The sequence below is a fragment of the Schistocerca cancellata genome, unplaced genomic scaffold (genome assembly GCF_023864275.1).
Source record: "Schistocerca cancellata isolate TAMUIC-IGC-003103 unplaced genomic scaffold, iqSchCanc2.1 HiC_scaffold_690, whole genome shotgun sequence".
NCBI lineage: Eukaryota > Metazoa > Arthropoda > Insecta > Orthoptera > Acrididae > Schistocerca > Schistocerca cancellata.
In genome coordinates this window covers 35,001-42,500 of record NW_026046701.1, presented here as the reverse complement: position 1 = coordinate 42,500, position 7,500 = coordinate 35,001, and the positions used below count along the sequence as shown (strand labels likewise).

The following is a 7,500-nucleotide window of genomic DNA, read 5'->3' as shown; positions in this document are numbered from 1 at the left end:
CCTGTCCGGGCGGAAATTTTAATACTTTGGTAGCGGCTCGCCTAGTAGCGGTGAAAGCACGACGGAAAAGAATGCAGCTGTGCCGTTTCCTGGCACTGCAGTGCTCTAAACGGCAGCAGTTGCATGTGTCGGGAGGAGCTGGCGCCACCGGCAGTCGTGGCCGAGTGGTTAAGGCGTCTGACTCGAAATCAGATTCCCTCTGGGAGCGTAGGTTCGAATCCTACCGGCTGCGTGCGATTTTGCGTACAAACGAGCACAAATTTTCGCACGCATGTTTAAGAATACTGATTTTCGCGGCGGCCTCTGCTTCCTGTGGCTATCGGTTCACCTCGCACGGAAGCTAGTAATACAGAAAACCGTCGCAGGCCCACGAGCGCACCCCCGTCATTTTCTCGCGCCGTCGCCGTGTTCGTGAGTACGCAGACGTGCTTGAAAGTGTTGGACAGAGCGAGCATTCATTTCTTTTTAAGAATCGCAATTGAGTCATTCGAGTGCGGCACAAGCAGTGGTGCAGCGTTTCTTTTCGTAAGATCTCGCAGCTGCTTGAAAGTACGTCCATCGTTTAAGACGAGAGAAAACTAGCGTCAGCGGTGCGTCAGTGGGAAGTCGGTGAAGTCGCCATTGGAGCCACAAGCCAGTAATTACGACACGCGAATCACTGCCACACATTGCAGCTGTACCATAATCCTTGGCAGGCGGACAGGGTAGCTGAGTCGGCAGAGCACTATGCCTTCAACCAAAAGGTCCCGCGTTCAAGCCCCTGTCCGGGCGAAAATTAATACACTGTCGTAACGGCTACTGTGCTGGCCACGGAAGCACTACTGAAACGAGTGAGGCCATGTCGTTTTCTGCCGTCAGGTTGTAATTACGACACGCGAATCACTGCCACACATTGCAGCTGTACCATAATCCTTGGCAGGCGGACAGGGTAGCTGAGTCGGCAGAGCACTATGCCTTCAACCAAAAGGTCCCGCGTTCAAGCCCCTGTCCGGGCGAAAATTAATACACTGTCGTAACGGCTACTGTGCTGGCCACGGAAGCACTACTGAAACGAGTGAGGCCATGTCGTTTTCTGCCGTCAGGTTGCTTTAAAAGGAGCCGTTTTCACTTGTCGACAGAGGCTAATGCGACCGGCAGTCGTGGCCGAGGACATTCTGGCTTTAGCCGTCGCCGCGTTCGGACGTGCTTGTTGTTTGCTCCGCACACGTTTGTGCTATCGCCGGTGCTTTGTGTTTACCTACAGCTGTCTGTGCATTTTCGTAGTATTATTGCGTTTGGTGGTCCTGATAAGTGTTTTTGAAGTGTTATCGTCCGTTTTCCATTTCGTTTTTCGTCGCGATTTCGGTTTCGACCGGAATTTCGCCGGCACTGAAGACCATGTCTGACACCGTCAGGAAGAATACGTTAGTCTTCTCGTTCGAGAAGGAAACCCGGCCGGTCCAACCCACTGCACTGGAGATCCATGATTGGCTCACAGAGGTAATCTGTATCCATTCTGACTCTGTTCACACCACGCAGTTAGATGCTGAAAAATACTGTGTTTATGTTAAATTTCTGAACTCCGTGACTGTCGATAAGTTACTTGCAAAATGGGGTAATTCTGTTGAATTTGTTCATCGAGATGGTTCAAAAAGTAATGTTTCTGTACGGAAAGCTGATATCATGTACACCAATGTGAGGATTTTGAATGTTCCTATCGAAGTTGACAATCAGTTGATCAAAGACGCTCTATCTAAATATGGGGAAGTTAAATCCATCTATAACGAACGATGGTCGAAGCTGTACAAGATACAGTGTTATAATGGCATTAGGTCCGTCGAAATGGAGGTGAAAGCCAATATTCCGTCCCACATATCTGTTGCAGGTCATAAAGCACATGTTGTTTATTCTGGACAGGAGCGTACGTGTAATATTTGTAACGAGACAGGTCATTTCAGACAAGATTGTCCACGCCGTGTTTTTGTCCTCCGGAATAATCTAACACAGCGTCAAAAATTGACCCTTAGCGACGTCTTACCAAGCAGCAACTCCCCTCCTTCTGCTAATGACAGTGGTGCAGGTACTTCTACGATGCCCGCCATACCTAATACAGAGTTCCCCCCTCTGCAATTAGTGACAAGTCACCCTTCTGTTCCCGAATGCGATCTTCAGAATAAGAAACGACCGTTGGAAGCGACTGATGACGGCTCGGACGGCGAGTCCTCTCGCAATCCCCCCTCCACCCGCAAACAGAAGCAGTGTGGTGCAGATGTGTTAGAGGAAACAGACAGTACATGTAGGGACGTGACGACAGCGGCAAAGGCAACCCACGCGCTGTCGGCTGCCGCACAGGTACCAACAGCCCACGGCGGCGAAGCCGTATCGGTTGTCGCGGCGACGGACAAGCCGCACTCCGAACCCTATGAAGTGACGGACCAGACCCGCATTCACGAACTCACTGACCCCCAACCAACCGATTCCGTCAGTGCCCTAGATTTAGTGCCGGAAAGACAAGGAAGTGGAAGTCATAAACAGGACACTGTTGAGGCAGCTTCGGTATCCACGGTGGTGAAGATAGACAACGCGAAGGACGGCGCGTTGAACCAAGATGTCCAAAGACGTAGACTCAAACCGCAACCTAATCTCAAAGCTTCCCGTAACCAAAGCAAACAACAACCTGGACAAGATGATGCAACGGCCAAGAATGTCCTGTATGAAATTATTAAGGAAAAACCTAAGGATGTACCTACAAGTAACATTAGTGATGGAAAGCCCCTCTGCAAAACTAAAACCCGAGAACTTAGGAATACTCCACCAAACTGAGGATCACAATTCAACAACAAAAAAAGGGAAACAAAAAAAATCGTTGAACCGCTTTATGTTCTGATTGTCCTATTGTCTTAGTCATTTTTCGGAGGAACCAAAAGCAGTGGTTCACGTATTTTCCATACTCATAGGCATTTCTCTGTAGATTATTATTGTAGGAGCTTGTTGAAGTGGTGTAGTTTATCCCTTCTAGAAGCGACACAGCTCCCTGTTTTTATCATTATTTTACTATTTTTTTTGTTTATTCATTTATGTACATTTTTATGTAAACTAAATGTCCCAGGCGTATACACTTCTCTGTAGATTATTATTGTAGGAGCTTGTTGAAGTGGAGTAGTTTATCCCTTCTAGCAGCGTCACAGATCCCTGGTTTTATCATAATTTTACTATTTTTTTGTTTATTCATTTATGTACATTTTTATGTAACCTAAATGTCCCAGGCGTATACACTTGCAACTATCAATATTAACAGGATTACATCGGCGACTAAACTTGCAGCGCTCAAAGAGTACCTATATGAGTCAGGGACGGACATTGTTTTCCTACAAGAAGTTGTACTCACTAACCTTGCAGTGCCAGGGTATTTGTCTATTTTAAATGTCTCGCTTGACACTAACATAGGGACAGCAATTTTAGTCAGGGAGGGGATCCCTGTCACAGATATTGAAAGACTGGATTCCGGCAGAGCGATAGGTATAAAAGTCTTTGGTTTTACTCTTATCAATCTGTATGCCCCTTCCGGCACATCCAATAGAATGGAAAGAGCACAGTTCTTTAAAGAAGAGATCATTTATTTATTGCGGAAAAACCCAAAGGATCTTATAATCGGCGGTGATTTTAATTGTGTGATCAATAAAAAAGACCAGGTTCCAAATTTTAATAACTGCAATGAACTGAAGCGTTTTGTCACTGTTTTACAGCTTAAAGATGCTTGGGAAATAACGTATCCCACATTTGTGGCTTTCACATATATCGGTCCTCAATCACGAAGTAGAATTGACAGACTCTACATATCGCAAAGTCTAGTCAGCTCCTTCATTAAAGCGGAGACGACTCCTGTCTACTTTTCTGATCATAGTGCCGTGCTTGCTACCGTCAGCCTTACTGTGCAACCTACTCGTCGTTTCAGAAGTCAATGGCACCTTAACATGTCACTGATGCAGGAAGACGGACTAGAAGAAAGTTTGACAGAAGCGTGGGCCATGTGTCTCCGCTCTGTAAACAGGCATGTCTCAGTACTAGAGTGGTGGTGCAACAGGGCAAAGCCCAAACTGCGGAAAGTTCTCATTCATTACGGTGCACAACGATCGAAGGACTTGAAAAATTCCATAGAATTTTATTACACCATGCTGAGAAATCTATATGAGCAGGCAGACACTTCCAACATCCGTCTGGTAGATATCAAGCGAACCAAGGCCAAATTGCTCAGCATTAAAAGACAGCAGATGGAGGGTCTGAAAATAAAATCAAAGGCTAAAACCGTCGTGGAGGATGAACATGCTTCCTTGTACCATCTACTGCGGCACGAAAGAAATAGGAGACGCACCTTCATCGATGGACTCCAGTCTGAAAATGGCGAGACACTCGTGACTCAGAGAGACATCGTCAATGCAGTGCACAAGTATTACGAAGATCTATACTCAGTCGGTCCGGTATGTGAAGAGTCCTTCGATGAGTACCTTAATTCCATAGCTCCTCAGGTGTCAGTCGAGGAAAACGAAAACCTTCTCGTCGAGTGTACTAACGAAGAACTCTACAGAACCATCTGTAAATCTCCTTTGACGAAATCACCGGGACCAGATGGTTTGCCTGTTGAATTTTATATACGTTACTGGCCTTTGATTGGTGACATGTTTACTCGAATGACGAACGAGATACTTCAGGGAAAACAAATACCTTCAGTTTTTAAAGAGAGCACAATAGTACTCATTCCAAAAACTACTGCAAAAACAAACCTTAATAACTTTCGTCCTATCTCTCTGTTAAACTCTGATTATAAAATCATCGGCAGAATTATAAACAACAGACTCTCACAGGTCGCTACAAAGATAGTAAGCTCACACCAGTCGTGTGTTCCTAATAGAAGTATTTTTCAAAGCATAGCTGAATATAGAGATGTAATTGCAATCACTGCTGTGACCAACATCAAATGTGCTATCATGTTTATTGACTTCCAGAAAGCTTTTGATCGTGTCGATCATAGATTCCTTAATGCCACACTGAAGAAAATAGGTTTTAATGAGCGCGTCGTAAGTGTGATTAGAAATATCGCAACAGGAATCAGCGCCTGTATCTCAGTCAATAGCCAGAGGACAAAGCAGTTCCAGATCAGGCGTGGCGTGCCTCAAGGAAGCCCCCTCTCCATGCTCCTCTTCGTGCTGTCTTTAGAGCCTTTTGTCCGCAGTGTTCACGTCAGCCTGACTGGCCTCACATTATCTGGACACCGAACTGTTATAACCGCATATGCCGATGATGTCGGAGTCGTACTGCGTAATGCCGAAGACATTTCGAAATTGGAATTACTAATTAAGAAGTACTGTAGCGTCTCCGGAGCCAGTGTCAACGCCAACAAAAGCAAACTTCTAAACCTACGGGGCTTTCAACACACCACATTAACCTGGGCCACAAAAGTCACCCAGTGCAAAACTCTGGGAATAACGCTGACGCCTTGTCCATTGAAAATGGCAGCTATCAATTGGAGAAATACGTCAGGACAAATTCTTGGAACAACAAGAGAAAACCTCCCCCGTAATATGAACCTGGTTCAGAGGGTACTTTTCATTAACAACTGCCTCCTCTCCAAAGGTTACTTTACAGCGCAGATCTTCCCGTTACCAAAAATGATTGGAAAACAAATAATGTCTACCATTGCCAGTTATCTGTGGAGAGGTGAAATATTCCGAGTAAATGCAACAACAGCGACCTTAGATCCCAGGAATGGAGGTTTAGGTTTAGTTGACATCAGAAATAAGGCGTCTGCACTTTTTATAAAAAGGACCGCCACTATCCTTAGCGATCACGCTGACAGCATCACAACTAAATTATTTGAAGTTGTCAGGCCTGCAAGTCTACAGCCACCGGTGAATGTGCAAAAAATAAATAACCGGCTCCAGCACGTCCGAGTATATTTTGTGGAACTAAGCTATCTTGGCAGTGCCATAATCAACTCACGACGGATCACGGCCCGCGATATTCTGTGTCACCGAAAGAAAATGGAGGGGAGAAACAAATTAGAAAGCCAATACCCACATTTTGATTGGGCCGCCATATGGGAAAATATTCATATGCGTGGTCTTCCATCCGACGTCACATCAACGTGGTATAAAACAGTGAATGGGACCATCAGCACTCATGAAAGGCTACATGCAATCGGCGTTAGCGAAACGAATCTATGTCTCAAATGCAAACTGATCGATACGTTAGTGCACCGATTAACGTGCGGTGGGAATCTACAAATCTGTAATTGGATTAGAGAACAACTTGCATTTCTTACGAGATCTTCGGTAGAAAATTTTCCCCCTGTGACATTCCTCAGGCCTCAGATTCGCTATTTTCCCGCAGCTAAAAACAACTCCGTCCACTGGTTAATGGGCCACTATGTGAATTACGTAATTAATCACCTGGGAACTGACAATTCCATTGAGTTTTACGTGAACATGAAGTTTGCTTTTTATAGAGCCTTGAAATATAAAGATCACAAGAAGAACTACGGCAATATGCTAAAAATAGTATTTGAGCGACTGGGCATCGGTTGACACGCAACTGGGATAAACACCAATCATTTCTTCAAGCGAATGGAGGCTTGTTTCTAAAAACCAGGAAAAAAAAACAAAAAAACAAGAATAAATTAAAATAAAATAAAAAAAAAACAAAATTAAGAAAAAAAAACATCAGCATCGCAAGGTACTAATAAGATTTTTTTTCACCATTTTATTACTAACATGGAAGTCTAATTTATTTTAATGGAAGAGGACCTTTTTTTTTTCTTTCATTATCATTATTATTGTACCTATCAAGAAGACAACAAGGCTATGGAAATAGTGCCTTATTAAAATGAAGCAACTCAAGCAACTCAGCAACAGGACTGGGGGGAGACATCAAAAAAAAAAAAAAAAAAAAAAAAAAAAAAAAAAAAAAAAAAAAAAAAAAAAAAAACAAAAAAAAAAAAAAAAAAAAAGTGGTTAAGGCGTCTGACTAGAAATCAGATTCCCTCTGGGAGCGTAGGTTCGAGTCCTACCGACTGCGTTTCATTTTTGTGTCAAGAGGTGAAGAGCATCTCCAACGGAACCGTGAAATGAGCGAATACGTGGGAAACATTGCATTCGAGACGCTTGTGAATTTTCCAATCGCCCAGTGAGTGTCGAGAAAACACGTAGCTCCTCTGCTTCAACGTATGAGACGTAAAAACTGCTGCAATTTGATTTTACATCGTGTGTCAGTTTTCTTCGATAGTCTGTTACGAGCCTAGCGTGATGCGTTTGTAGACAGCATTTTAGAGGACGCTTAATTAGTAACAGCTCCATGCAACGATTGCCCAACAGTAAAGGACAAGAGGCAATGTGTCCGTAGCATAGTGGGAGGTGTAGTAACGTGAGGTGAGCCCGGATAGCTCAGTCGGTAGAGCATAAGGCATTTGACGTGAGGGTCCAGGGTTCAAGCCCCTGTCCGGGCGGAAATTTTAATACTTTGGTAGCG

General features: G+C 44.3%; 3 non-coding genes across 3 annotated transcripts in view; all 3 read left to right on the top strand.

Annotated features, from left to right (window-relative positions):
* Trnak-uuu (transfer RNA lysine (anticodon UUU)) overlaps positions 1-12 on the top strand; it is a 73-nt gene extending 61 nt beyond the window's left edge. Inside the window, exon 1 of the tRNA in view lies at positions 1-12. This exon is cut by the window's left edge and continues 61 nt beyond it. This is a non-coding gene — a tRNA (tRNA-Lys).
* A 138-nt stretch (positions 13-150) lies between these two features.
* On the top strand, positions 151-232 carry Trnas-cga (transfer RNA serine (anticodon CGA)). Its single transcript has one exon. It is a non-coding gene; the product is annotated as a tRNA-Ser (tRNA).
* A 7,172-nt stretch (positions 233-7,404) lies between these two features.
* On the top strand, positions 7,405-7,477 carry Trnak-uuu (transfer RNA lysine (anticodon UUU)). Its single transcript has one exon. It is a non-coding gene; the product is annotated as a tRNA-Lys (tRNA).
* The last annotated feature ends 23 nt before the right edge of the window (positions 7,478-7,500 follow it).